This window comes from Ambystoma mexicanum, chromosome 1p (genome assembly GCF_040938575.1).
Source record: "Ambystoma mexicanum isolate Mex_15411 chromosome 1p, UKY_AmexF1_1, whole genome shotgun sequence".
Classification (NCBI taxonomy): domain Eukaryota; kingdom Metazoa; phylum Chordata; class Amphibia; order Caudata; family Ambystomatidae; genus Ambystoma; species Ambystoma mexicanum.
Window position 1 is genome coordinate 1,146,484,873 of NC_090921.1, and position 27,640 is coordinate 1,146,512,512.

The following is a 27,640-nucleotide window of genomic DNA, read 5'->3' on the forward strand; positions in this document are numbered from 1 at the left end:
GGTCCATTACCATGTTAAAATCACCTCCCAAAATGATGATTGGTGAGCCGAAATCTTGAATTATTTGAGACACTTTTCTAAAAAATACAAACCATCATCAATGGATGGTGCATAAATATTGCACAGGATCACTCTTACCCCTTGGATTTCCACCAATAAAACAATAATCGTTCCATCCTTATCTGATCCTTCCTTTAGAACCTTCACAGGTGCTTTCTTGCGGATAAGAATTGCAACACCCTTGGATCGTGAAGAAAAACTTGATCCATATGCATTTCCAACCCACTCCTTCTGCAGTCTTTTAATCTCATCTTTCAGTATGTATGTCTCTTGTAAGAAGCATATATCGCTTTTCATGTCATCCAGATAATGAAAGATCTTTTTTCTTTTAATCCGGCTGTTAATTCCATTAACATTCCAAGTCGTAACACTCAACCCATCTCCCAAAACCCTAGTCATTCCGTAATCTATACCCATACACAATTGAACAAGTACCAGTGCCAATATCAGACAGAAAATGCAAAAAAAACACTCTTAAGAAAAGTCTGGAATCCAACACCGCCTAGGTATCCAAAAACACCATGCTCCAGGCACCCCTCCCAATGGCCCACATAATGAGTTTGTACCCATTCTGGGAGTCTTTGTTGACAAGTTTACATTGAATATTTTTCAGGGTTTGATTAAAACTCTCTACTATGCCATCCATTTGGGTACGATAAACAGAGCTGTGGTGGATGTCTTTCTGGAGGAGGTTCTTCAGATCAGAAGTATGCATTGACATGAAAGTGGATGCCTGATCGCTTAACATTTCTTTGGGAAACCTCTCTCGGAAGTACATGACTAGATATTTTACAATGTGGTGTGTAGTATCATTTCTGAAAGGAAAGACCAAAGGATATCTAGTGGTGTAATCCAGTATGACCAGGATGTGGTTATTATCATTCTTGAAACACCTTGAGGGAGTCCCATGATATCCATTCCTGTCCTAGAGAAGTGAATGTTAATAATGGGAAGAGGTTGGGTTGCTGGAGCGCTTGCTCCACATTGCTGAGGGAGGTCTTCTGACAGACTCGACAGTTTTCACAATACTGTTTGATTTGTCTATGTATTCATAGCCAAAAGAATTGACTTAATACTTGGTTCTGGGTATTGGCTATTCCTTGGGGATTCCCTTGGTAGTTGCATGGGAGTGGCTGAGGTTTAATCCAGCTTTTCTAAAAGGTGGTGTGATCAACAGCTGGCAGCTTCTCTGCCCACTGTCAGTAAGATGGTTTTCTATTCTATAGAAGAGCCCCTTATGTTCTATAAAATTTGGCCCTGTCTTTGGAAGCCCTTTACCCTAGGAGATAACACCCTTGAAGGCAGACTGGAGGCTAAGGAGTAAGGGATCATTGTCTCCCATGATATTCTCTGGGGACTAATTGTCACTCGGCAATTTTGGAGAGTGGATATCCCTATTTTATCTTTTTAAGGAAGTCCTGAACCCTCCCATTTTTCTTTGGCTAGGGCAGAGGCTTGCAATTTATTCCACCACACCATGAAGGTATTTTCCACAAGCAAATTGGGTTATCAGTTCCCCTACCTGTACAATAAAGGTCAGGCCACTATGATTGAATAACAACACCTTGACATCCCTGTGATAGTTACAATCTGCTATGCCTGCCCAATATCTAGAACATACTTGAGGGCAGGCCCTGATTAAACTGCAATCCTCCCATAGGCTCTCTTTGGGAAACGTCACCCTTCAACCTCATAGGCACTTCTGCTTGGCCCCTGTGAGGGATGTCAACTCCTTTTATGTTGTTATGTTGAAGAGGTTAGAGCCAGCAGCTTGATGGGTTGTTCGGAATGGCAATAAGGCCATGGATTGAATCTTTGATATTCTGAGAGTCGTGTCTGGAACTGATAAGTGGGCCTCTGTTGGCCTCCTTGGATCCCACTTCTGACGTCATTTTTCATGAAGCAAAGTATATTCCACAGTTGACATTACTCATTAATTTAGTTCAGACTGGTTTATTTGAGACCACATACAACCATGGAAAATTCAAAAGGGGGGGCAGAATGCCCTAAAAGCATTTGGTTGTTCAAATTCTCCTTAAGGTTTCTTAGAGTTGCTCCTCTGTGTCACTCACAGTCTCTGGTTTAAAGGTTGTACCAATTATTGACATCTTGGTTGGAAGGTTATTTTCTCTCAATAGGCCAATGCTTGCTGTCCATCCCCCACCTTCCGTTCATCTTCTCCAACCTGTCTTGCTCTCTCCCCGCCTCATGCTCCTTCAGCAACCTCTGGATCTCCACCTCCTCTTGCACCTTCAAAATTGTCTGCATCTCCTCTCCTGGATGTTCACCTCCTCCATCCTCTCTTGCCCGCTCCCCTCCTCCTGCTCTTTTAGCTCCCTCTACACCTTCACCTGCTCTTACTGCTTAAGCATCTTTTGCATCTCCACCTCTTCCTTCACTATCAACTCGCCACACACAGGTGAAGGGCCATGTAGTGGACAATGTCACAGCTGTTGCCTACATTTCTGTACACTTCTTTACAGACCCCTACTGTGTGGGCTGTGATAATGGCCATTATGTCAGATTTAAGAGAGAAGTACTGTAGAATGTTCCCCTAAAGCATAACAGTATTTCCCATAGCCACTTCACCAGACTGTGGCATATTGCTTTAATGAGTGCTCATACTCCAGATCTGCAAACTAAAGGGCATGAGGAAGTCACACTTTGAAAACCTTCAAAATGGATACCAGAGTGAGATGGCCATTACCTCCACCCTCCTTGTACTTGTGTTACTGTATCTGTCAAAGACCAGACATGTGACCTGGCTGTTACGTCTTATTTGTTTTTAATATTTACTGTTCAAAATTGTTTTGTTCGTCCGAAACCTTTTTTTAAAGGCACCAAAAAGTAACAAATTGTACGTTTTGCCCAATAGGTCAATCCACCACTGCTTTCAAATGCTGATAGGTCTGGCTTCAGTATTTCTTGGCCCTGCTAGATGTTAAGGTACTCACTACAGCTTCAGAGGTTTCTGGGCTAACAAAACACCAGGCATAATTAAAAAAACATTTCCATACTGGCTGCAACAATGTAGGCCAGCATGGCCACGTACGAACACTCATCACGTTGGCTTTCCCCAGAATGCGAGTAAGAAATGCCATGCCACTGTAAGAAAACATGTACATGCTGGTAGGCCAGTATCCCCATGCTACACACTCACTTTGGCTTTGCCTATAAAGCCATGGCAGTTAGGTGTGCCCCCCTCTTACCCTACCATCCTGAGCCCCCAGACTGGCTCCTGTGTTCATGACGAACTTGCTTCCTAACCCCCCTGTATTCACACACATTCCGTTACTAGCCCAACTCCCACAATTACATACAGAGGTGCACAAAAACAGTATTTTTAAACTCTCCACCTATCTTTCCTGACCCGTGGGCACAGCTGTGAACTTTCTCTTAGGGGCTCCCGTGTGCCATAGGCTTCCCTACTAGTGGAAATGGAACAAATGTCAAGGGGGTCGCCACAAGGGCCGGTGTGGGGGCGGAGTTTAGAGGAGGGGCGGAGGTCAGAGGAGGCAGAGTTCAAAAGGGGCGGAGCTGGCAGTTGAACTCTGATCAAAGGATGTTCGAAATAGTTTAAAAATTGGTACATGTTCTTTCATGGCTTGAAAAGTACACAAACACCTTACTATAGTTTCTGAACTTTTCAAGCCATCTTCAAGACTACAAATACTAGAATCTATTTGGGAAAGGCAATGATCACCAAGTCCAAAACTTTGCAGTCTCGATAATTTAATCTGCTCTGTGTGCACAGTGTACTCGCACAGAGCAGATTACGTTACCGAGCTGGGGGCTCAGTGATCATTGCGTTTTTCCAAATGGATTCTGCTCTGTGTGCACAGTGCACTTTCTGCTCTGTCACAGGGTCTTTGAACCTGGGGGATGTCCTCGGCAGGGGAGTATCCAGCATTGCAAGGGGGGGGGGCACGAAAAAAGTCCTGCTACTTTTCACCCCACATGCAGTGCTTGCTATTCCATATGGTCCCAAATGATTTTAGAATAAGTTGCCATAAGTAGGCCAAGTGGCAAATAACTTTGTCGTTCAAAATATCTAAATTGTACTACTATAATATTTGGAGCAACTCTAGTCATTAGGCTTTTTTTTGTATAATAGCATGATATGCTAACATAAACTATGAAGTGAATCAGAATCACTTACAGAGCTGCAGTTAAGACATAGTGGGTCTCATTATGAGTTTGCTGGTACAGTAACAACGGTACCGGTAAGCTTGCCGGTACCATTGTTACCGGACCGACAAACTACGAGATCTGCTAGCGGGTGCTTACCGCCCGCCAGTCTGACCTGGCATGCGGACCGGCTCCCACGAGCAGACCCTGTTGGATGCACCGGGACCATTCACGAATGGTCCCGGTGCATCTGGCCTCCCCATTCCCATTTGAGTCCCACAGGACTCAAATGGGAATGGGGAGTAATTTTTCCGGCGCCCGGGAATGGGCAATTACTGGGTCATTACGGCAGCCAGTTTGATTAAATGATAGCCCAGGATCACACACTTGGGTTGAATGGTGAAACCGGGAAGTGAACAATTTAAGCAACTGAGCACATCTTACCAGGCTTAGCTGATATATGTATTTATTAAGGTTTTGCTTTGTGTTTCATGTGCTTAAATAATACTTTATTTATAGCAATGCCTTGGAAGCAAACCACATTACATAATAAACTAGCCTTTCATAGTAAACTATACACCATATACATTGTCATATGATATGATATGATATGGCATTTATAACACGCCTATACACAAGTGTTTCAAGGCGCGACGAGGCAAGGGAGGGGGAACAGAGGGGAGACAGAGACAAAGACCCTACTAGGCCAGGTGTCATGCATGGGTAGAGGGGAGGGGAAAGTGAATTACATGGAAAAAAGAATAAATAACAATAAGTGAAAAACGGCTCGTTGGTGGCAAGTGCAAGGATAAGTGCAGACATCAGGGGGTGGTGGGGCTGTTAGGGAAACAGAAAACAGTCCCAAGTGAAGGGGTTGCCAGGGAGGCAGTGCAGGGGTGCGACTGGCGTGGGGAGGGGACCTGGGCCTGAGATCAGAGGGTGGCCAGGTAACCAGTGCAGAATCAGTTTCAGCCAGGAAGTCAGCAAGGGAGAGGAGGAAAAAAAGCAGAAGCAAAGAGAAAGGTTTTGAGGTGTTTCCGGAACCGGAGATGGTTCTCATCAAGTTTCAGGGAGGCAGGGAGGCTGTTCCAGAGGGAGACCCCAGCTGAAGTAAGAGATCTACCACCAACTCGTTACTTGGAGAAGCGACTGACCCTGAGGCAGTTGGAGGCGGATGAGCGAAGAGCTCAACAAGGGAGATATTTAGGAAGTGAGAGTTGAGGGTATTGAGGCCCCAGAAGGCCTTGTGGATAATTCAGAGGGTTTTGAACTTAATCCTCGCAGCCACTGGGAGCCAGTGCAGAGATTTCAGTCCCGGAGAGATACGATCCCTGGGCTTGAGGCCAAGGACAAGTCTCGCAGTCCTGTTCTGGATGAGTTGCAGAGGGTGGAGAGTAGAAGTAGGCAGATTTAGAAAGAGGCTGTTGCAATAGTCAAGGCTAGAGAGAACCAGAGCTCTGGAGACAGTGAGCTTCTGGGGGAAGGAGAGGAAATGAAGAATACCTCGCAGGGTGTGACTTCTTAGAGACGTTAGAGGTGTGAGGAGAGAAGGAGAGTGTGGAGTCGAAGATGACCCCGAGGTTTTTTGCCTCACAGGTGGGAGTAGGAAGAGGGCAAAGAGAGGCCGGCTGAGAGTGACAGGAAAGGAGGTAGCGAGTGTGCCAATGAGGAGAATCTCAGTTTTACTGGCATTAAGGCAGAGATCCTTGGCGGCACACCACTCCTGGATGGCAGACAGACAATCGGAGATGAGAGAGGGAGAAGAGGTGGCGGAAGGTAGCCTGAAAATGATCTGAGTGTCATCTGCATAGCACTGGAAGTTGGGTCAGAGCACAGCAATGCGGTGGGCAAGAAGTGCCAGGTATTGGTTGAACAGCCAGGGAGAGAGGTTAGACCCCTGGGGAACACCACAGATAGAGATAGAGGAGAGGAAGGACCCAAGTTGAACCTGGGAGGGTCGATCAGAGAGGAAAGAAGCCAGCCACGCCAGAACCTGACCGGTGATACCCAGGTTATCACAGAGACGGGTGAGCAGGACGACATGGTTGACCATGTCAAAGGCAGAGGAGAGATCAAGTAAAATGAGGACACAGGGGGTGTTGGAATCAAGGTTGGAGAGCAGGTCTTCACGGATTATCAGGAGAGCAGTTTCCATGCTTCTGGCAGCTCTGAAACCAGACTGATGATCTTGGAGACAACCAACAGATTCAGTGTGAAGATTGAGCTGGGAGATGGCCAGCTTTTCCAGGAGTTTGCCCAGAAAGGGAGTAATGGAGATTGGGCGGTAGTTAGTCGGGCAAGACGGGTCGGCAGAGGGTTTGTTAAGAAGAGGGTGCACAAGGGAGTGCTTCAGTGGGGAAGAGAAGACTCCAGTAGCGAAGGAGTGGTTGAAGAAGTCGGCCAGAGCAGGAGCCAGGGAGCCAATGTAGTCCTTGATAGTTTTGGAGGAAAAGGGATGGACCTGTTTTGATGAGACTTTCATAGATCGAACTTGTCTAGACACCTCATCTGGGGAGAAAAGGGAAAGGCAGAGAAGGAGGGAGCAGAGGTGGCCGAAGAAGGACGGGAGGAAGAGCAGGGAGTCGAGGGAGGAAGGGGAGAGGAGGAAAGAAAGGACAGGATGTCCTGAGTTTTAGAGATGAAGTGAGAAGCCAGTGCCGTGCAGAGGGCCTGGGAAGGGACAGGAGAGGTAGAGATTGCAGCTGGATTGGCCAACGCCTTGCAGATTTTAAAGAGTTCAGCCGAGTTGTTAGATGCCGCAGAGACGCAGTCTTGGATGTGAGCTCTCTTCTTGGTGAGGACAGAGAGCCGTTATTGCCTTTGGATCAGGCGGCAGGCCAGTTTGTCAGAGGATGTACCTGTAGCACGCCATTTCCGCTCAGCCACCCTGCAGTTGCGTTTGAGGGTGACCAGCTCTGAGTCATAAAAGGAGTTGCACTTGGCTTTTGGCTTCAGGCGGATTCTCATGACAGGGGCAAGAACATCGAGAGTATCCAATATAGCAGAGTGGAGCATGGAAAGGGCTGTGTCAGGTTGTGAGTCAGCCAAAAAGGGAGTGCGGGGGAGAGAAAGTGGTGGCGAAAGCCTCAACTGACATGCGCTTCCTGGGTCGGATGACCAAGAAGGAAGGTGGCAGTGATGGAGTTGACTTGGCCTGAGGGGTAGAGAGAGTGGGATGGGAGGAAAGGAGAAAGTGATCATTCCATGAGAGAGGAGTGGTAAGAGGGATAGAAAGGGGGAGTTCTGAGGAGATCAGAACATCCAGAACGTGCCCTGCAGAGTGAGTCGGACCAGAGGGGAGAATAGTGAGTGAGAGAGAGTTGCAAAGGTCGCGAAAGAGTCCAGAGGAAGGACAGGAGGCATCCAGGTGGATGTTGAAGTCTCCAAAAAAGAGGAGTTGAGTGTTCGAAACCAGGAGGAAAGAGAAGAGGTCCGCCAACTCGGAGAGGAAGGAGGAGATCTGACCAGGTGGCCGATACATAGTAGCCACCATAAGGGAATGGCTAGGAGAGAGAGAGAGCCTACAGACGAGGCATTCGAAAGAGGATTAGGGCTGCGTAGGAATGACAGAGACAAGGATCCACTCAGGGAAGATCAGGGCTACACCCCCTCCGGAGCAGTTGGACCTGGGCGCGGAGAGGATCTTGCAGCCATCAGGGAGGAGAGTGTCAAAGATCGTGACAGAGCTGGCCGTGAACCATATCTCGTTGAGACATGGTTCATGGCCAGCAATACGAGTATGGCTTTAGTTTTATTCTCCTCATCCTGCATTCAAAGTGAGCCTAACAAATTCCCCTTGGGTTTTAAAGCCATAGTAATTTCATAAAGAATGCAATATTATGCACCCTTCTCACTTCTGATCACTCCCTCCCATTTCTAAAGTAACAAAATTCCCTGCTAATAGTCCCCTCCCATCCTCCCCCATTCCTATCAGTGCCTCACGGCTCACATGTTAATGCTCTGTTTACACAGAGCAACGTAAGAGCCCCGGAGCTCCTTGGGACATTGTCGTGGCAGCGGGACACCTCTCCATTTTGGAAAGAGTAAGGTGTCCTTCTGCCAGAACAATGAGCATGCTGAGAAGCAATTGCTCAGCACACATTGTCCTGCCAGCGGGACACCTTTCCCGCTGGGCACCCTCATTGAGGTGCCTCGCGGGAGAGGTGTCCAACTGACAAAAGTCCCACAGCTGCCCCCCCACAACTCCCTCTCCTTGGTATGCCACAGTGATCTAATGTGCTCTGCGCTCGCACAGAGCAGATTAGAAAACGTGCAAGGGGCTTGTTTGCTGGGGATGGGGCAGAGGCAATCCGGCTTGAGATCTGATGCCGGATCTCGGATTTGGCGAGAGCCGGCCCATTAGCCAGCGCTGGGCCTACAGAGGGAGCAGAAACGATGCGCACACTGCTTGTGTTTTTTGGTAACCCCTTTCTAGTCCCCTGCCTGGGGTTCAGAAAGAGGTTGAAAAGCAATGTTCTCACCACGCCTCCAACTCGGCTCCAGAAGTCATTGCAATGCATGCAAAAATACATGCATTGTAATGACCACTCCATTAAAGTTATGAAGTAAGCAGCTGGCGGGCACACCGGGTCGTGGTGAAGGGGCCTCGGGTAAGGGTGTGTCTCGTTCTACCATTGGGAGGGGAACTGATGTGGTGTGTGGGGTATGAGTGACTACAAGGAGAAGGGTAATGAAGGCAGCTGGCATGGGGGCTTAAGGATACCAGCTACTTGGTGTGAAGGTTTGTGGCTTACCTGGAAGCCATGTATGTTTGTCTAAATGAACTTCGGAAGAGTTGCACAAAATCATGGAATGTGTGCACTCAGGGAGCTGACTGCTGCAGTGTATTGTAATGGACAGGTTAGCAGCATATGTCATCTTTTCGTTGAGGGAAGGATGTGGTTTCCAGTTCTTGTAGGCTGATTTACTTGCATGTGGAGAGGGGCAATGACAAGTATATTCTGTCCAGGGCATTGACACGTTGGAAGGACTGCAATGTCATAAAATATGGCCCTTGTGGCATTGATGGCATCTTGGGGGGTTGGCATTACATCGTGACAACAGATGAGATGATAAAAACAAGGTCAACAATCCACCAGAAAGAATCACCCCAAAAAGATTCAAGGAAAGAGCTACTGCACGCAGATCCCCAAGCTGTTCCCCTCCAAGACTCCAAGACCTCCCCACTAGACCCAGAAAAACGTGGGTCTCTTTTGTACAAAAGAAGAAAGAGCAGCGAACAAAATTTTTTAAGATGGAACAAACAGGGGATTCCGGAATGCAGGCAGCAGAGGCAGCAGCATAATCCTGTAGCTCCTGGCCCTCTCCCTTTCATGATAATATCAGATTATGAACTCAAAAAAGAAAATTGAAACTGCAGAAATTCCTATCCCCAAGAAATCAAAGCCTGCCTCAGAGATGGGGGAAACGCCAAGTACTCAAGATATATATTCGCTGTTACTGAAGATGGCTCAAGATCTTTTAAAAGTTGTACAAGATGTGGGGGATGTTAAATCTCCTATGGAGGATATTTCCCTGAAGGTTTCCCAACTGGACTGCCGGGTTTCTGCCTTAGAAAATGGATCAGCTTCAATATCTACAGAAATAGCTGGTAGCTTCGGAGCATATAACAGTTTGAAAGAAGAGGTACAGAAGGGGAGAGATAAGCATTTGGAGTTGGATTTGAAAATCAGAGGCAAGAACCTGAGACTGGTTGGAGTTGAGGAAGATAATGCTGAGGATTTGTTGCAGCTGGTGTTGGACATCTTAAAAACTTCCTTTAACTGTGATCGAATAACTCTTGGTGACATTGATAATATTTATACAGTTGGCAGAAAGGGCAGTCCTAAAGCAAGACAAATTCTCATCTCCTTTATTTGTACAAGGATTAAAGAAGAGATCCTCAGGAATGCAAGGAAGAAAGGAATGTCTTCTACAAGGGGAAGCAGGTTTTCATTTACCCTGATTATCCTAAGGAATCTCTCCTCATCAGGAAGTCATTTAAAGAAGCTAAGGACCTGGCTAAACTTGCTGGGGTGAAGGCTTTCCTGAATAGAAATAATGTTCTGACTCTTGGGCTTCCAGGTGAAGATAAGAATACTTTGGATCCAAAAGAAGCTGTGAGCTGGCTGGAGCCTCTACTAAACAGGGATATTTGAAGGTACTGCTAACATACTCCTCACAATCGTGTATTCATTTTTTAGTTTGTGTGTATTACATTTTTTATTTTATTTTTGCATTCAAGTTATGGTTTGACATGTTAAAATGGCGCTGCAGGCCTGCCACAGTTTAACGATCTATCTCTTTGAAAATTGCACTCACTCATTCTGCTCACGCATCTTTCCATCCCGTGGATGTGTACTAGATACAGCTTGAGGAAAGGACCTGCCCTTGTGGAAAGTCACATGATGCTACGCTGCGCGCAATGCACTGAAACGTTTGTTTGTCAGACTACGGGCGGCACGCAGGTTTCAACTGCATATTACGTTAGGTGGACAGACGATTGATGATGGGCTGCGTGAGGAGGTGCCTGGCTATGCTCGCTGGAAGAGGAAGTTTCCAGGGACAATGCCGTTTGAGGTCAGTGGAATATCCCGAATGGTATGCGTGGCCAAGTATGGACTTATTTGTTGGTCCGTGCTGAGGCAGAATGGTTTGATTCAGCCTTGTAGTCTCTGAATATTATTGGACAGGGCGGGAGAGGGAGCGTTTGGTTCCTGTCTAGTCCTGTTCTCCTGGATTGTTCCATTCAAGACGCGTTGCCTGCACCCAAGCCTTTCGGATCTCGGAGAACGCATGTTTGATATCTTATGTTTTAAATGCATACAGTAAAAGGCCAGACCTCTTGTCTTCGGCAAAAGGACATAGGATATGTACATTGGTTTTTTGACTAACACTCCAGTGATAAAATAAAAAAAGGTTGGGGGCAAGATGCACCTCTGCCTCGCACCCTTACCTACGGAAAAGAGCTTAGTGCATTCTCCAACATTACAGATGCCTGGTGTTACTATATAATTCCAAGATAACTTTACAATTGACAATGATTCTTTGTTCGAGCATACGACTAGCCAAAGTTCAGTTCTCTGTAATCCTGTAATCCATTGAAGACAACCTTTCTGTCTTTGAAAATCAGGCATATTGCAACCTATGTGATAGTAACATATCTATTCAAAATAAGTATGCATCTGGAAGCATGGTCATTTGTGCTCACTCCCTTAGTATATTCTGCCTGATGATGCCTTAATGTATTGCTTCCACTTATACTGCCCCCAGTCTTATTAGAAGAATGTTCCTATCGAGTTGACTGCTCCGTTAAGGAGTGTGATTTGTCTGTAATTGACCTGGATAGTACTGACACCCCTCCCCTCTTTTTTATTTATATCAGAACAATCTCAGCAACTTTACATAACACCGGAGTCATTCTTGCTTTAATTATGGCGTTAAAGAACAGCAGAAGCTATGTTGCCCATAGCATAGTTTGGCTCATGTTATGGTGAGTTGCAATCTTATAGATTGGTGTTTAGAATATATTCACTGGTCTAGGCTTGAATTTGTCTTTTACCTTTGTGTTTGGGTTTTATGTAAGGGTGGAGGGGTTTGGGTGAGGTAGTTCTGAATCAGTTGACGTGGACTATTACTGTTGAGCACGATTAAGAGTTTTGACGGTTGGGCTGCGGTGGGCACATGTGGGCACCTTTGAAATCTCGAACAAAGAGGAAGGTACAATGTTGGGCAGTAGTTGGACAAGAAAAATGCCCTGTCAGGAATAAGAGTGCTGTGATGGCCGGTTACATATAGGCTACTCTATTTATTCTGTGTTTTGACCAGATTGTAGCGACTGCTATGTTTTTAGATCATTTAGGTTGGGAGTTCAGGGGAATTAGCTGTTATTCTGGTGATTCTGGATTTATGCAGATCTGGAAGTGGGGTATTTGGGGCACGTTTGTGGTCTTTCTGCCGTACGTGGCAATCTGGTGTGATGTGATCATCCGGCTGGTACATGGAGGTCTTTGGTATGATTTATTGCAGGAGGGGATGAGGATGAAGGGGGGTTGACATGACTTGATAATGTTTTTTTAATTTTTTTATTTTTTCAGTATTTCTGGTGGAGTGCGGTCCGCTGGGGGTGGTTATATCAATGTACCCTGATACTTATACTGTTATATTGTAAAGGGGGGATTTTAGGGTGATACAGCTATTACAATGGAATTGAAGGGTTATCTAGGTTATCTAGTGAATGATGCCGAGTACTTGGGTTGAGTGAGGTGTATTTGAAAATGTATGGGGATCTGTGGCAAAAGTTTATTTCAATATTAGATGTAGTGGTCAACATGTTTGATTCAGATGGAATTGTGGTGATAAGAGAGTAGTATGTGAATGATGGGGGCTTTTCGGATTTATTATAGTTTGACTTTAATGGTTTAAAAATGTGGGTTCAATTTGATTGGGGGGGGGGGCCGGGACACTAGGACTCTAAAATGTATTTGTTGAATTGTTACGTTTGTTTGTGGTTTGCTGACTGCATCTGTTTCAGCGGGGGTGGGTTGGGGGTGTATATTTTACTGAGTTCTTTTAACTTGCTAGTAGAGACTTTTGATGTGTGGAGGGATAGAACTGTAGTGGAGAAAATGGGTGAAGATTTGCGGTTTGTGACATGGAATGTAAATGGATTGAATATTGTGAAAAAGAGGATGAAAGTATTGCATTTTTTGGATGAGCTGAAGGGTGATATATGGTTTCTACAGGAGACACATCTGGCAAAAGATGAGATTTAAAAATTGAAGAATGGCTGGGTGAGGAGGGTTTATGGCGCTTCGTTTAATACGAGATCCAGAGGGTTGCGATCTTGATTAGAAAGAACACTCCTATTAAGGTCCTGAGAGAGGTATCAGACAAAGAGGGTCAGGTAGTTGCTCTGCTGATAGATATACAGGGCCAATTGGTATCTTTGTGTAATAGCTATGCACCGTCTGTAGATGACGGGTCCTTCTTTAGAAAAGTGGCGCAGACGTTGCAAGATATGGGGTCAAAAGTCTTGGGTGGTGATTTTAATGTTGTATTGAACTCGAATATAGACGGGAGCGGGATGACAGCTAAGGGGGGTGTCGACAGGCAACACTTGGCTTTGGTTGATTTACTTTTGGAACATGATCTGAAGGATTGTTGGAGGCTGGAGCATTCATCCTCTAGAGAGTATAGTTTTTTTTCAGGAGCTCACTCAGTTTATTCTAGACTGGACATGTTTTTCACAGCTGGTAAGATGACAGAGTCCTATAAAAAAAGCGAAATTGGCAGTATACTTTTAACTGATCATGTGCATGTGACTTTGCATTTACAGTTGAGGTATGCCTTAAATAAACATAGTTTTTGGAGAATGAATGTCTCATTACTTCAAAAAGATGATGTAATGGATGAACTGCAAAAAGAAATTGACTGCTTTGTGACGTGTAATCATACAGGAGAAATGCGTCCTAGTATAGTTTGGGAAGCTCTGAAGTGTACGATGAGGGGGCATTTGATAAGTGTCTCTAGTGGATTGAGAAAGCAGAGCAATGACAGGGAGGTAATACTAGGGAAGAGGTTAAGTGAATTATCCAGAAGAGCTATGGCTGACCAGATGGGTGTTGAAGTGGTGACGGAACTAAAAATGGCAAAGAGGGAGTTAAAATCGCTGATAGAAGAGCGTACAGAACAAAATCATTTTATCTTAAATGTGCTTACTGTGAGAGGGGTGAAAAATGTGATAGATGGTTGGCTTATAGATTGAGAAAGAGGGAAGCTGAGCAATCCATACCATCGATTTGGGATCAGAATGACAAAATTACAGATCACCTGGGTGAAATAAACAAGGTTTTTCATGATTTTTATGTGAATCTATACAAAAATGAACTGGAGGTGTCTGGCAGGGGGGAAGATTTACTGGAAAAAGTAGATCTTTCTAAGATCGCTGAAAATGATTCGAAGTTGTTGGAAGAGGATATTACGGTTTAGGAAATTAAGAAGGCTAATGGTAGATTGAATGGGGGGAAAGCCCCCGGCCCGGATGGGTTTCCTGTTGAATTTTACAAGTTACTACCGCATTCTGCAATCCACCTTTTGAGAGATATGTATATGGAGTCGATGACTAATGGTGTGTTACCGGAGTCTACTAGGCATGCTATGATTTCTGTCTTTCTGAAAAAAGGGAAGGATGATACCCTGCCTACGAGTTATAGGCCTATAAGTCTTATAAATGCTGATAACAAAATTCTGGCGAAGATATTGGGGATCAGACTGGAAAATTTGCTACCGTCGCTGATTCATATAAACCAATCAGGCTTTGTGAAGGGTAGGAAGACCTCCAGTAACATTAGAAAAATTTAGAATACTATTTCCAGAGCGAAAGATCAACAAGGAGACTATTTTGTCCTTAGATGCTGAGAAAGCTTTTGACAGAGTAAATTGGGATTTCCTCTTCTCTGTTTTGACCAGGATGGGCTTTGGTAAGACATTTGTTTCATGGATTAGGCTGCTGTACACTTGTCCGACTGCTGAGGTTAACACTAATGGTATGAGGTCAGGGAAATTCAAGTTGGAGAGAGGAACTAGACAAGGATGTCCTTTGTCGCTGCTATTGTTTGTGATTGCTATAGAACCGTTGGCTGAGACTATCAGAGTGACTGATGAAGTGGTGGGGCTATCGAGCTGGGGATTGCAGCAAAGGATTTGGCTGTTTGCAGATTACATGATCCTAGTCCTTGGTGATCTTAAAAGATCTGTACCAGCACTTATGGAGAAAATATCAGACTTCCGATTATGCTCTGGATACAAGATCAATTGGACTAAATCGGAGAATATGGGCCTCATTATAACTATTTTGGAATGGGTTTAATGGCGCCGGTAATGGTGCCGGCGCATTAAACCCACTCTGCAATATTATGAGGTTCCCTCGCGGGACCTGCTGTGGAAATCTGGTTTATCCAGACGTCCATAGCGGGTTCCTCGAGGGAACCAGGGGGCTAACAACGGGCCCGTTGTTAGCTCCCTCCCCATTCCCATTGAGCCTTATGGGGGCTCAAATGGGAATAGGGAAGGACCGGGCCCGGGTTCCCTGAAGGAGGAATTACCGGGCCCTCCAAACTCGGAATGGCCCGGTAATTCCCCATTCAGGGAACCCGGACCCGGTTTTGGAGGCAGCCATGGCGCCAATAGCGCCATGGCTACCTCCAAAGTCGTAATGAGGCCCCATGCCTTTATCATATCTTGTAGACAGGAAGTTTGTAGCGGACTTGGGATTTCGGTGGTGCCCAGATAAATTGCTGTACTTGGGGATTTGGTTGACTCCTGAGATAAGAGACATGATATAGGAAAATATGAGAGTTGTGTGCAGTGGGTTGAGGATTGATCTGGACAGATGGAGTTTATTGAACCTCTCATTGCGGGGCAAGGTGAACGCCTTGAAAATTATATCTGCTCCGAGAATTAATTATGTTTTGAGTATGCTCCAGTTAATGGTGCCATCAACTTTTTGGAAGGATTTGGACAGAATGCTTCAGGAATTCTTATGGGATAAAAAGCCCCCCTAAATTGAAGTTGTGGAAATTGCAGCTGCCACTAAATAGGGGCGGTTTAGGGGTTCCTAATTTCAGAGCCTATCGTTTGGCTTTTATGTCGGATTTCTTGGTTCCTTTCGTGGAAGACATACATGATATGTGGGTGGAGGCTGAGACCAGCTTCAATGGGCCTTTGTCACCGCAAGCTAGTTTGACTTCTATTTCTAAACAGAGTTGTGGAAAAGATCAGTTGATTGAGAACTTGAGGAATGCATGGAAAAATGTATGCGTATATTTGGGGTGGACGCATTTAAGGAACCAGGTGCCTCGATATGGCTGAATCCTGCTATCAGGATAAATGGTAGCATAGTTTTTTGGCCGGATTGGTTTTTGGGAGGTGTACTTTGGTTGGCTGACCTGTTTAAAAATGACATTTGGATGACTGCGAGGGAATTACAGCAGCATTTTACCATAGAGAACTTTAAAGCCTTGGATTATTTAAAACTAAAGCGGGCGATTGGGGTTGTGGACTTTGAACGGAGGATTGACTTGAATCTATTTACTAGAAAGGCGATGGGAGGGAAGGAGGATTGGCCAGTAGAATATATAAAGTGATTGTGTCACATTATAATGGTAATGACTTATTCAGATAGGAGTGGAGTAGAAGAATTGGATTGGATATTTCAGAAGACTTGTGGCAAAAAATGTGTGCGAATGTTAAAATGTGCTCCTTGGGACTTACAGAGAGGTCGAGACAGATTAAGATTCTTAATCTGATTTATTGGACGCCAGAGAAAATGTGGAGGAGAGAGATGTTGGGGTGCTCGGATTGTTCGAGATGCATGCAGGTGTCAGGCACGTTGGAGCATATGCTGTGGGACTGCAGGTTGGTGAGATTGTTCTGGGGTGAGATTGGTCGGGTTTGTGAAGAGGTGATTGAGGGTTTGCCGGATCTAGACTTCAAAGTGGTGATATTGGGAAGTGATGAGCCACTAGATGATCTTACTCAGAATCAGAAGAAGTGGTTATTCAGAGGGGCAACGATTGGTAAGAAAATTGTTTTGAGGAATTGGAAAAATTTGTTGACTTTGAATATTGAGACATGGTTGACTGGAATGCACACATTGGCAGAAATGGAGAAAATTCTTTACAGAAGAGAAGGGAAAATGGGTTTGTTTGAGAAAATCTGGGGTACATTTCTTCAGTTATACTAGACTCGGTGTAGTACGTGTGTATGTGGGGGCTAGCGGGTGGGTCATTGAGAGATGTGACTGATTCAGGGAGGGGCTATGATATGATTTATATCTCAAAATGTACATAGATGTTTTGCAAAATGCATTGATTATTTAAAGTATTTTACTGTTTCAAGGAGAGTATTTTATTGTTTGTAACATGATATTTTGTAAATAAACGTTTTTTTAAAAAAAAGATGGAACAAACAGAGCAAAAGTCTGAAGCAGTAATCCTAAATCGAGGGACGCTAATGAAGATCTTCAGAAACATCAGGGCCCTCAAACACCTGAGCCCAGAAGATATCACCCTCGTAGAACCTTACCACAAAGCCTGAAAGGCAAAAGCCTACATACACATAAAAGAAACCACATCAATAAAACAGTCCAAAGAGACAAATGAGGACCTACGACAAAGAGACTATCTCCTGACGGAGCTCCAGGCGAACTCCCAAATCATTGATAAGTATACTTCTCGCATACCTGCAAGACCCCAGCCGGCTGAACACAGGTCGAGAACCGAAGCAAACCACAGCCTGGAGAACAGCCCACGAAGCCAATATCGCCCTCGCTCTAGATCTGGGCCATCAGACAAGCAAAAAAAAGAACAATCCCTAAATTGGGGTGGCAAAGAAATCGAAAAAGAAAACACAGACAAAGAAAAAACACGTGAAAGGGATCAAATAAAGAAAGGACCACCCGCAACCAAAGAAAAAACAAAGCAAACCGGCCTCTCCTTCGCGCCAATGAAATAACTTTGGGCATGGCTACCTAAAGCAACCTCAGACCCATCTAACAAATAGCTGCGACCAACGAGAGCGGAAATGGTAATACCTTGGGAAAAACCGACAGAATCGTTCTCGACTACGACAACATTAAAACTGGCCTTGTGGAACACACAGGGTTCAAACATTTGATGAGAACAAGAAAAATAAATCTGGGAGACTTTGACATTCTAGCGTTACAAGAGACCTGACTCACAGCCACGCCAGCAATGGACTGCCTCCCCAGCCTCTAGAGGCCCAAAAGGACGCCCCTCAGCTGGCCTTCTGGTCGCAGTGTGCTCAGGAAGTGGTCTATCAATTGAAAAGCAACTATCCGCCTCGCAAAGCCATCTATCGGTACTGGTGAGGTGGACTCAACAAGAACAAAAGACGAACAATATCTGGGAATCCGCAATTGCAATAATAACAACTTACTGAAACCCCAGTTCAATCTCGGACGATAAATTCCTTCGCACAATTGAATCAGAAATCGACGAGATACAGGCCAACTGTGACATCAAGCAAATTGTCATCTGTGGCGATCTAAACGCCAAATGCCCGAACACGAACTCCCACCCTCTCCGAGGCAATTCAAGAGGACAGCAATGGCTAAAACTAATGGATTCAAGAAATATCCACAATACTGCTCAGCTCCCACTAACAATACCTCAAATCCCAACTTGGGAAAGAATCACTCAAACGGCAACCATTGATTACATATTTGCTTCTGAAGAAATCTTAAACCTCATAACCTCGTTCAGCGTTCTACGAACGGAAGCAAGTCACCATAACATTCTCCAAATAACATGGTCCACGGAACATCACACAAAGCCCACAATGAAGGAAAAGGTGGAAGTGTTGAATCAAGGAATCAAGAAAACCGCCTAAAACTAATAGCAGACAGGATAGCTGACTTGACTTCAAACTACAAAAAGAATCTTGAAAAAAAGATCCGACAAGAGTAGGGCCGAAATTGATTACCAATCCATTTTGATTCAATACCAGGTGAAACCCTCAAACCAACAGAAAAAAGGCGGATAGCAAGGGCCCCACAAGTACGCCAGGCGTCATAATCCAGATCGGAACAGACCAAAAATAAATTCAAAGAAGAGGCAAAAAATACAGATCTTGGATATAATCTCACCGACTGACACTGTACCAACACGACTCAGAGGAGATGCTTAAAAAGGTCATGGGAAGGAACTCCAGGGAATCTTGCTCACTCATAAAAACAGTGGACAGAAAAAAGGACCTCATGTTAGCCAACACAGTGAGCAACGAAAGATGGAAAAGCCATTTCTCTGCCCTGTTTCAAACACCCCAAGGATCACGCTCGCCGTACAATCCCATCTAGATCTCTCCCTGGGAAGACCTCTCAAACACTGAAGACATAGAAGAAACAATTTGCAAACTAAAGTCAAGCCGAGCACCCGGCCCAGATAGAATAACAAATATTGACTTGAAAAACAACCCCAACGACTGGGCCCCGTTCATCAGTCTTGTCTTTAAAGCAATAACAATCACAAAGACAATACCCCGATCTTGGACAACGGCGACAGTGGTGCCAATCTTTAAAAAGGGAGACATATCCCACCCCAGCAACTATCGGCCGATAGCACTGTTGGATACAATCGGGAAAATCTACGGCTCACTCCTACTAAAAGGATTCCAAAAATGGGCATAAATCCCCCCTATTTGGGACCCATTCCAAGCGGGCTTCATAAAGAATATCGGAACATCTGCAAACATTATGCTCTTGAACATCATAAAGAACAAAACTTGCGCACAACGATCCAAGGTCTTCGTGGCCTTTGTCGATCTAACACAGGCTTTCGACAAAATAGATCGCACCTTGATATGGTCCAAACTAGAAGCCTGGAAATGCCAAACCGAATCCTGGAACCATCAAAGCTCTACATCGGAAAACATCAATGAGAGTGAAGCTAAACCAAAACGGAGCCCTATCAGAACAAATCTTAATCAACCAAGGGGTGAAGCAAGGGTGCCCGCTAGCACCGGTGCTCTTTACATCGTTACTCAGCAATTACAAGGACTCTGGCAATGAGCTTAGAACTTTTGCACCGAAACTGGGAGACACCACAGTACCAAGGCTTCTCTACGCAGACAACATCATGCTCCTTGACCAAACCCCTATTGGGCTGCAGCATCAACTAAACAACCTAGCCAGCTATATTTCAAAGAACAAGCTTGAAATAAACATAGAAAAAAACTAAAATCTTGATATTAGAAAAAAACATAAAAAAAGAAGAAAATACACTGCTGGAAAATCGAGAACATCACAATTGAAGTCGTAAAAGACTTCAAATACCTAGGAGTGATGATTGACAGCACGGGGAATGAGGTAAAAATGCAGAGCCATCTATGGGAAAAAACCAGGAAACTGGCCGCTCAGGCACAAGCCATAGACAGAAAATGTGGACGCTTCTCGATGCTTCCGGTACTAAAGTTCTACAAAGCCAAAGTGGTCCCCTCCCTGACATATGGAGGAAAAGCTTTCCTCACCATTCCACCGGGTCTCTGGGCAAAGCTGGAAGGCCATTTTTGGAGAGAAGTGATGCGCCTTCCAAAATCAACATCCATTGCGTTAATCAGAAGAGAACTAGGACTGTCTTCACTGAAAGCGTCAGTAGACGCTAACGAAATGTTACTATACAGAAAAGTAACCTTAACAGAAGCCCCTGTGCAATACAAACTGATCGGGCAAGAAAATCAAAAGGGACAATGCAAAGCACTATCAGCCTGGGCAGAAGAAAAAGAAAACACATTGGAACAAATTGGCTGCACCAAAGAAGACTTATTCATAAATCCAACAAAAGTCAAGAAGAAGATGGACGAACAAGATTGGATACACACTAGAGAAAACCGACTCTAACAAACTTCTCGCCCACCTTCCGTGGGAAAGCAAGAAACTAAACGATACCCGTTTAGTCATTGGAAGATTCCCAGGTAAGAGCTTAAGGCAACTTTCATAAGGGCACGACTAAACCTGCTTCCAACAAACGAGATAAGAGCACTAAGAGGTCAATCCAACTCCGACATCTGTAGATTGTGCAAAGAGTCCACAAAAACCGAAACAGTGCGCCACCTTCTAACAAATGTCCGGAAACTACCGCCTTGAGAAAGGCCTATCTAACTCTTCTCCTGAAACATTTTGAACTTCGAGAAGAAGAAACCTGGTGGAATCGACTCATAAGCGGGAACAAAACAAGCTGGACAATTGCGGTAGCCAAGATTCTCGAAGCGGCCTTGGCGGAATGCCTCAAAACAGAAACCCAACTGGCAAGGACACCAGATGAATAACCAAGGTTAACACCTGAAGGATAAACTGACTTATTATCGAAAGACAAAAAATATGAAATTCAGAAACGAAGATTCTCTTCTTCACCACAATTGTAAAATCAATGAAAATTTGATAAACACAAATTAAAAAAAAATAATTAAAAGAAAGAAAGACTGCAATGTCATAAAATATGGCCCTTCTGGCATTGATGGTATTTTAGGGTGTTGGGGGGGATAAGTATTACTGTGCATGTTGCAGAAGTGCATCAAGCACCTGGGCTAGAGACATGGAAAAGACAAGCTGGTAAATACCATGAAACATTGTAACAGAGTGAGGGCATGGGACTGTTGCACAAAAGTACAAGACTAACGCAAACATTAGGAGGGGGAGTGGCATTTAGCATGTTCATTGCACATTGGATGTCTGCCCGTAGGGCAATCAATAAGATACCTAATAAGCTAACTGTCAAGACGTTACTGCGCTTTCAGTTGCTAATCAGAGAAGCCCCAACGCGAAGGGCATGGGAATGTCAGGCTTCTGCATCTGCGTCCCCCCTCCCCGTCCCCTCCTCCACATCACCTGTGAGGCCTTTCTCCTCTACTTCTGTGTCTGCAGCTGCCTTTCCCCCTGGAACCGCATAATGAGTTCATACACATGTTAGTTCAGCACTCTGTTGCCCGGCATGGTGATCATTGCTCTGCAACCACTTATTGAGGGCCTTTTTTGCTGACATGCAGGTGATTCTATGTCAAGACCGGAGGCACGGATTATGCTTTCTTCCTTTACTCAAAACAACTCGAGCAGCATACACAATATAACAGTTTGAACCCATAAAGAAGATTAACACCACCAAAACTACATTTACCAATAAAATCCTATGGGTGTAGTTCATTCTTTTTTATGTCCATGAACAATAGAACCATGTGACTGCTTCCACCAGTCACATCATACACTGTCCTTTAGCCTCTCTTCCCATTCTGTGTCCTTCCTCTTTCTTTGCTGCTCGGGCAGCCAGATACGTTTTTTCTCATTCTGTGTGTATGTGTGAAAGTCTTAAGTGACATTAGTAGTGATATTGCGAACAAAGGTTCCATTATTTAAGGGGAACACGTGTTGAAAGCAGTAGAGCGTGGCAGAGCATATCCAAGTTACTTAAAGGGGATAATAGGATTTTGGGCCGCGACGCGGCCCCGAACTCCGGCGGTGGAACTGCTGCACGCGACGACAACGGGGTGCGACGGGACACGCGGAGGTTCCAGTGCTCAGTTGTCACAGTGTATATTAGAGTGGAGAGTGAGAGTTAGATTACGGTACGGTTTACAGTGACAGAATTGGTTCAAGGAACACACGGCAAGCCAAAATATGTTCAAGGAACACACAGCAACGCTGGGAGATTACGATCATGGCCAGCTGACTAGAAAGAGCAGCGCAATGCAGGTCTGCTATGCCAGCTGGTGGCCAAATGAGTTATTGACTTTGAGAGAGTGCGATTGGAGGAACCTCACTGAGATTCTTATAAGGGGCAGCAGCCAACATTGCAGTGAGTGCTAAGCGCTGAGTACTGGGCACAGACCCAAGTAAAACTGATAATTTGAGCACCGAGACCCACTTAGCTGCATTATTAAGATGGGACCAGGCCCAAGACACCTGCATATAACCCACCTTCAATAAAATGCATAGCTCCAGCGAAGCCAAAGTACCCCACACCAGCAGACAGTGGACAACGTCCAACATGGCCTGAGCGGTACATTGCGTACTGGGGGCAGGTGTGGGGGGCTCGTCACATGTAGGATCTGGGTGGAGGACCTCGTCACATTCTCCCAGGGGATGGACGCCCTGAGGGGAGAAGCCCCGGAGAGGTTTCTTGAGGGGCAAGGGGGAAGAAAGAAGGCCCAAAACGTCTGCAGCAACCTACCCCCTCTGGGCACGCCATGCAGGTATAAAGGTGGCAAAAAGAGATTGAGGTCTTGGGAAAGGAGAGGCACGGCATATACGGATGACAAGTCCTATTCAGACACAGACATGGAGGAGGAAAGGGACGAGACGTACGAAGGCAGCTCGCAAGAGTGTAGCAGAAGAAGACCAAGTAAGATACGAGGTCACACAGCCGCTCTCACCTCGTATCTCACTTGGTCTTCTTCTGCTGCACATGTATTTTGGATTTGGGTGTCTCCGAATTCATCTCAGCCAGCTCCTTTTTGAAAATTAAGATAAGAAATATTTGAACTAATTGACCATTTGGTTTACATTTTTTGAAAATTGATACTCGCCGATCTATTATCAAGTGGTGCCCACTCATTTCTCTTCTAGCTCGCAAGAGTGTGACACATCCTCCCCAAGCCCTCCTGTCAGGCGTAAGGCTGCCAAGAAAAGGAAAAGAAGGGAAGATGAAGAAATGGGTGAAGTATTTGACCCAGACTCACTTATTCACCCCAGATCAGCGGAGTGGGAGTCCCCCGCCAAGATAGGCAATTACATAAAGAAGAGAATTTGTTGCTCCCTGTCCAAGGAAGCCAGAAGCAAGCTAACGGCGGAATGCCCCAGACCCCAAGACCCAGACATAATGGTGGAGACGGCAAAAATAGATGAGAAAATGATGTCCTTCATGGGGCGTTATGGCAGGGACATCAGGAAAGGAATTGCTAGATCCTGGAGATCCTTCCAGGATAAGCTCCTGGATGTGTTGGGTCCATTGTCCAAGATCTGGCAGATGGCTGAAGAGGCCAAACAACCGGAGCAGAGGGTGGACCCAGAGATATTGGGAGGCTGGGCACAAAGGGCAATATGCCTGCTTGGCAACGCCAACAACGCGGTGACAACCGAACGTACAAGGTCCATCCGTGTTAAGATCAATCCAAAGATGAGTAAATTGGCCACAGCGGATTCGACTTCCAACAGTAAGGGAAAGCTGTTTGGAGACACTTTCATTAAAGAGATGGCGGAATTTGCCAGTACCTACGTGGCGATAGACAAGGCTCAGGCCTTGCTCAAGAGGGTATTTGGCTGCAAGGATTTCGGAAGGGCTGGCTGAGGAAGGGGCCGCTCTGCCACCCGGTTCGCCTCCTACAAGCCCTATGACAATAACAGGAACGATTGGAGGAACCAAGAGGAACGCCGACCAAACCCCTTCTTCCAGTCTAGGAAAAGGGGCGGGGTAGAGGCTGGAGAGGAAGCAACAGAAGCCAGCAGGCAAATACAGGTGAGCCAAAATGCAGACTCACAAGCACACAAGGGAACAATGGGGACCTCAGTAGTAGGGGGGAGAACAGCTCAGTTTTTAGAGAGATGGAGAGAATTGTCAGGGGATACATGGGTAGAATAGACGGTCCGAGGTTTCCACCTAGAATTCTGTCGAGAGCCGATTCAGACAGAGGAACCGAGACCCATAAGGTTCTCGCGGGAGGACGAGGAGCTGCTAGACAGAGAAATCGCACAGCTAGAGAAGAAAGGGGCGATCCAAAGGGTGTAAGATCTCTGGAAGGGCTTTGTGGGCAACATGTTTCTGGTCAAAGGCAAAAAGAAACACAGCCAAGTGATCAATCTGAGAAACATGAACACATTTTTAGTGTACAGACACTTCAAGATGGAAGGCATCCATCTTCTCAGGGATGTACTTCAGAGGGAAGACTGATTGGTCAGGATAGACCTCAGGGACGCATATCTGACGATCCCCGTAACACAAAAAGATCAGAAACATTTGCGGTTCTGGCGGAGAGAGCGGAAGTGGCAGTTCACATGCCTCCCATTCGGGCTCGCATCAGCCCCATGGGCCTTTACGAAGCTGATGCGGACGATAGGTGCTCATCTCAGGGAGCAGGGCATCAGACTGATAATCTATTTAGACGACTTTTGCCTGATGGGGCAGGATAAAAAGAGGTTACTGGAACAGAGAAGACAACACGTTTACTACAGGAGCTAGGGTTTCTGATAAACTGGGAAAAATCAGTGTTAGTACCAGTACAGACGATTGAGTCCCTAGGTTTTGTTGTGGACACAAAGGAAACCACACTCAGCCTGCCCATGGACAAGGTGAATGTGATCAAGAAAGAGATCAGTTCGATAATTGCGAAGAGGGAATTATCTCTCGGAGAGTGAGCCAGACTGGTGGGGAGACTAGCCTCTTCCATTCAAGCGATATTCCCGGGACCATTACATTACAGGGCGCTGCAGCGCCTGAAGATTCAACACCTGAAGAAGGGGTTGTCTTACGAGCAGAAGGTGCCAATTTCCACTGAAGCGAGAACAGAGCTTTGGTGGTGGTTCGACCACATGGAAGCCTGGAACGGTAGTGCGATATTTGGCTCTGCCCAGGACCTAGTTATTGAATCAGATGCCAGCCGCTGTTGCTGGGGAGCTCGGTGTGGAGATCTGACAACGGGATGAAGATGGTCGGCAGAAGAACTAGAGCTTCACATCAATTGCCTGGAGCTGCTGGCGGGGTCCTTCGCAGTGAGATGCTGGACCCAGGACAAGGTGAACTGCTGTGTACTAGTGAAGATGGACGAAATCTCAGCAGTACGATACATAAACAGACTAGGAGGGATGAAGACCAGATTGTTAGCGGAGATGGCGAAAGATTTCTGGCACATGTGCCTGAAGAACAAGGTCAGTGTCACAGCGGAATACTTCCCAGGACTGCAGAATGTAGTAGCAGAGTGGAACTCAAGACACCTGAAGGATGCCAGCAACTGGCAATTAGACAGGTCAGTGTTTGAGACCTTGAAGTTATTGAGAGGCCCGTGCAGAACAGATCTATTTGCATCCAGACTGAACAGGCAGCTGGACAGGTCTTTCAGCTGGAGGCCAGATCCAGCAACGGTGGCGACGGATGTGTTTTTACAAATATGGGGTTCGGACAAGCAATACGCTTTCCCCCCATTCGCTATGATCCCGCGAACGATAGCGCAGGTCAGGAGACAACAGGCAATGATAATATTGGTAACGCCAGACAAGAAGAGTCAGGTGTGGTTCCCGGATCTTCTGGAAATGTCTTTTGAAAACCTGCTAGCGTTACCACAGTTCAGGGAACTGATTTACCCACTGAACCAAATAGGAGAGTTGAGGCTGATTGGATGGGCGATTTCTGGGATGCCTGGTAGAAGCCAGGACTATTGGGAGACACTGCAAGATTTATTGAGGAAGCATGGGGACCTGGTACCTCGAAGGCATATAGACTGGTGTGGTCAAGGTGGAATAGCTGGTGTGTGTCACGGCACATCCATCACAATGAAGCAGATGTCACACAGATTGTAAACTTTTTAGCAGCCCTAGCAGCGTAAGACATGGCATACAGAACGGTGAACACGTGTAGATCGGCCATCTCAGCCGGCCACCCGCAAATTGAGAATGTGGCAGTAGGAGAACACCCACTCATATGTAGACTCCTCAGAGGAGTGAGGTTACTGAAGCCCCCTTTACCCAAGTACACATGTGGGACGTGAATTTAGTTTAAACATGTTCATTAGCTGGCCATATAATGATCGATTGTCTAGGAAAGCAATATCTGCAAAGCTCACAACACTAATATGCCTCATATCCTGTGAGAGGGTTTCAGATGTCAGGTCACTGGACATAGACAGGAAATCCTTTAACCCAGAGGGGGTTACTTTTCAGGTTAGCAGGAAAACTAAGACAGATGTCAAATCTGTGACATGTGCAGCCTTTTCAGACCAACCTAAACTATGTCCGGTCAGGTGCCTAAAGAAATACGAGGAGATGATGAGTACGCTTAGGCCGGCAGATGTATCGCAGTTGTTCATATTACTGTGGAAACCATTTAAGGGAGTTGCTGGGCCAGCTTTAGCCAGATGGGTCAGATGGTGCATGACACAGGCAGGCATTGACACTGGAGCGTATGGAGCACATTCTATTAGAGGGGCCATGGAATCTAAGGCATTTAATGCAGGTGTTAGATTGGAGGACAGCCTCAAGGCGGCAGACTGGTCAAAGGAGTCGACGTTTAAACACTTTTATTTCAGACCCATAGAGAGGATGTCTACGTTGGTGGTAGGTAAGCTTTGAACAAGCACAATCCGAGCCTACGGTCTTGACATAGAATACTGATTTTCCATACTAATGTTAAAGAAAGTCAAGATTCAATTGAAGACACGTAGGCGAAGGATTATCCCACCCGTGTAGTCGTCATATGAAAATGTAATATCTGTTGAGTTGTGTTAAGTTGGTGACTAAATGACAATGTCTATAATATAAGATACATGTTAGGGATGCTGTTTAAGATATGGTAACGATTAGCCACCCTTCTTCAACCAAGCTAACACTGTTTATTTGGATTGCCTTTCGGGAATGGAGGTGAAGAATGCAGGATCATGAGGCGTAAAAGGTGGAGGTTACAGCATTTACCGGTTGGGACGCAAAGTTAATGTAAAGCTGGACAAAGACAAAGAAAGAGGAAGGACACAGAATGGGAAGAGAGGATAAAGGACAGTGTATGATGTGACTGGTGGAAGGAGTCACGTGGTTCCATTGTTCATGGACATAAAAAAGAATGAACTACACACAAAGGATTTTATTGGGAAATGTAGTTTTGGTGTTGTTATTCTTCTTAATGGGTTCAAACTGTTATATTGTCTATGCTGCTCGAGTTGTTTTGAGTAAAGGAAGACAGCA

At 45.5% G+C, this 27,640-nt stretch overlaps 1 protein-coding gene across 1 annotated transcript in view; it reads right to left on the minus strand.

Moving 5' to 3' along the window:
- LOC138450135 (NLR family CARD domain-containing protein 3-like) overlaps nt 1–27,640 on the minus strand; it is a 64,831-nt gene that overhangs the window by 25,666 nt on the left and 11,525 nt on the right. The gene's annotated exons all lie outside the window — the stretch shown is intronic.